Source organism: Frankliniella occidentalis, unplaced genomic scaffold (genome assembly GCF_000697945.3).
Source record: "Frankliniella occidentalis isolate FOCC.00 unplaced genomic scaffold, Focc_3.1 Scaffold429, whole genome shotgun sequence".
Taxonomy (NCBI): domain Eukaryota; kingdom Metazoa; phylum Arthropoda; class Insecta; order Thysanoptera; family Thripidae; genus Frankliniella; species Frankliniella occidentalis.
Window position 1 is genome coordinate 86,212 of NW_026267550.1, and position 4,121 is coordinate 90,332.

Sequence of the window (4,121 nt, forward strand, 5' to 3'; positions counted from 1 at the left end):
CGGGGCGGGGTGGTTCTGGAGCGCGGTGTGGCCACACGAGCTTCGGGGCTGTTGCTCTGCCCGGCTCTGCTCCGCACGCTCCAACTAAGGATTTCGGTCGGAAGGTCGCGGAGTGACGCGGCGGGGGATGTGATGTAGGTCGGCGTGGTCGGCCCGCGGGGCGGTCCTTTGAGTGCGCGAGCCGGGCGGGCGCGAGGTGCGCGGCGACAGCAGGCGACAGGACTTCAAAGCAGGAAATGCCACCGCTGTCGCTAAATTTGCCGCTTTTCTACGATGAATCAGCGTCAGGGGATGTCCCGGGGTGTCCAGGAAACGTACCCCAGATAACGTACCCCTTGGTACGTACCCTGGATAACGTACCCCAGGGTACGAACCCCGGATAACGTACCCCACACCCGGGGATCATTCCTAGGGCACGGGGCACGTTACCTGGAGTACACGTACCCTGGGGTACGTTACCGACCGAGGTACGTACCTCGGTTCCCTTGCTGGTCGATCCGAATACCGCTACCCTTCCGTTCGGCAGAGGCAGAGTGACATGTTGCGGTTGAGCATGACGCCGCAGCACGCGTCAAGCCCCGCCGCGCCGCGCCTCACTCGCCTCACTCCCGATACCCGCCTGTGGCGCCGCCGCCCGGCAAAGACAACACCTGTCAGATCAGCCGGCGCGTGGCGCGGGCGGGGCGGGCGGGGCCCTCGGAGGGCTCAGGGCGCTCGAGGGCTGCAAAAACAATACGGCACAATCAGCGCGGGGAGGAGGGGCGGGCGCCGGGCGCTGGCGCCGCTGAGCGCACGCGCGTGCCTGCGTGTGGGTGCAGGTGTCACTAGTTGCTTCATCGCGAGCGAGCCGAGCCCGGCCGTTCAGTATGGGACTGAGAAACAACTTATACTCGGCCACGTGTGTGTGTGTGTGTGTGAGTGTGTGTGTTGTGAGTGTGTGTGTGCGCGCGCGCTTGCGCCCGGCCTACGCTTAGTTTTGTGCGACTTCGTGCGTGCGCGTTGGTGGTGTGCGTGAGCTACTCGGCCGGGAAATAGATTAGTCGACGCCCCAGGTTTCGTTCCCAGAGAGGGAGAGGGCGTGCAAGTGAGGGGCTAAGGGGCGCGGGAGGGAGGAGGGGGAAGGGGTGCAAAACGCACCCTCTTCAGTCGATGAAAGTAAGCAGAGCAGATGACTTTTCGCTGCCGTTCGCCTGAAAAGCATGTCGTGTTACACACGCCAGTATTTAATTCACAAAGTTGACAAAAAACAAATTTCACGCTGATTTTTTTTACTAGAAAACTTGCCTAGTGACTACTTTAGTTTTGTGATGTGTTACCACGAAGTTCTTATTAAACGTTTTCCTATTATGGAACTATTTACTATGAGTCTCCTTCTGTTTTACCATTTATACACTGATAATGAAGTGGTCAACTGGCGAAGACGCTTGCATATTAAACTCAGTGTTTAAGGTGTTGGGCTCGACACCAAAGTTCAGCATTTAAATGCTTCCAACTTCAGGGGTTAACACTTGCAAACACTCATTTTCCCAGTTTAACTATAGTATCCCACACTGTGTGGGATTCGCTTTGCAGGTGCACGCCAGAGTTGTTGAACATAAGATATCAGTGCAACTAACAGAGCGTAATCCAATATCTCACAATCACCTCGTTGTACCCCCTGTCCTAACCTTCAGCCTGGATCTAATATCCTCGGCTGTGGTTCCGGGCCCGGGCGGGGTGAGCTGATGTGAGCGCCGGCGGCGTCAGGCTCAGGCGCGGCGCGCTGGCCGGTCCTGCTCGCGGTCCCGCTCGCATGGTTCCCAGGGTTACGGACACGCTCGGCCAAGGCGCTCTCATTGCTGACCGGACTTGACACTCATTCGGGTCGGCGTTTCCTTCCATATAACGCAATAATAATAATAATGCTTTGCGCGGCCGTGTCACTTTCTGCACTTGACTTCGGCGCCTTATTGGCGTCTCACTCCATACCCCTCCTCCTCACCCTCACCTGCCAGAGTGCAGGGTGAAGTTAAGTTGAGACGGTGGGGACGAGTTAGCGCAATAACACATGAGTGCTGGACATTTTATGTTATTATGAAAAGTAACTTGGGATCGTGACCACATAGTGGTCGTGCCACGCTCATTATCTGTTTAATAAGCCTGATTAGGAGAGCACAGCCGTCGCACACACTCACAGGCGGAGGCGGGGGCGCGCGCGGGCGCACGCTCAGATTGCCCAGCGCATGCGCGGTGGAGCCGCCGCACCGTCCATCACGATGCGACAGACAAATTGTCCAACAGCTAACTGGATCTCTGTGGGTCAGAGCACTTTGTACACGTCACGATCTATAAATTAGTATGAAAATAACTTGAAATTCGAAACAACCACGACTCGCGTTATTATACCCCTTCCACAGCACAATTTGAAGAAATTGTATGCACAGATATACAAGAAAATAACCCAAAATGCATAAGAATACAAAATATTTACATCTACACGTGTAAAAAAGACAAATAACATTATTAAATCGAAAAAAGGAAACTCTAGGCGTACACAAAAGTAGATAAGTCCCCCCCCCCTCCTACTTCTTTTCCTCAACCCATTTTTAACGCTGTGTGCTCGGCTGTGTGTGTGACTTGTCATGGAACTAACAGCAAAACATGCTCTGAGAAACCTAACAACAAAACTCTGCTGCCGATGTGAAAGATAGTCCTTTAGTGAAGTGTATGGCCTGCAGGTGCTGCACGCCGCTGTCGCGAGGTGTCGCGGGGCAACGGTGATGACGCCTGACGGGATGGCGGCAGGGCGTGGAAGGTACTGGGGGGGGAGGCCCAGCCTGCGTGTCACACGGACCCGTGGCGCCCGGCGCCCGCGGGGCGTGCCACGCGAGCACCATACGCGGTGCCTTTATTCAAATTAAGTGTGCGATTGAGTCCGGCTACCTAACCTGACCGAACCCCACGGCGTTACCCAATAACCGAGCGGGGCATACGCGAAACTGACCCGCGACCCCGCAACACACCCTTGACTCGATCGAAAAAGTCGTGGTGTGGGAATAGACATTGCCCCCACACTATATGGAAATTTACTCTTTGATTTCAGAGAATCCTGGCCGAGTTGCTCAAAAAACCACACTGGAAATGGAAATGCGCAACTAAACTGAAAATATTAGCCCCCCTGGGAAGGCACGAGCGGGATCTTTGGTTTTTGTTGCATCGACACCGACGAAACAGAACATTGCAGCACAAAAATCACTCTACAGAGTTAGAGTACTAAAGAAAATCTCGGATTGAGAATTTATTTAAACCGTCCGCGGCCGATGACTGGTCGGGTCAAGGCAACTGGTGCGGCGCACTGTGCTGCACGCACCGGGTGGGAGGAGGGCGCACGATGCGATCGCGAGGAGAATCAGTCGCAATGGGCGCGGATTATCGGTCGATTTGCATTGGAAATAAATGAAAATCACGGCGAGTAATGAACGAGCGGGCGAGCAATGCTTGCGCTAGCAGTACGCGTTATTGTGCGACGGTGGAGGCAAAAATGGAATGGATGGAACGCGATGGGGGAAAAAATGAGCAAACGGCCGGCCACGCATATTATTGGTTGCGTGAGTTAGCTTATGTCCGCTCGGCTGCTCCTGTTTCAGCTCGCACAGCGCCTGGCGCATGACTATCCGTTTTTTCGTGTAATAAGGTGTCAACGCTTTACGCCCCTCCGGACGGGCCGTGCAGCAGTTATGGACCAGGGCACACGCCACGCACCCTCTGCTGCTGCTGCTACTGCTGCTGCTGCTGCTGCTGCTGCTGCTGCTGCAGTGCCCTATTACAACACACACTGCTTAAAAAAAGGAGTGCATCGCTTGCGCACTTATTTTGCTCGAAACCCGAGGAGAGTGACCCCCCGTTATTTACTCTAACGGTTATGGTTTGACGCCTCCTCGGCCAGTGGCTATGTTTCGAAAGCTCTATAATACCAATACCGCCACGCACCCGTCGCTCTACGCTACGCAGAGATCCCTCCCGCCCTACCGAGAGCCCCGCCCCGCTGCAGCAGGCCACCAGCCCAAAGGACAGCGGCCGCCGATTGTGGTGTTTTATTTACTCGGGAGCATTCCGGGCAACACGTGCGCGGCCGGCCGCCG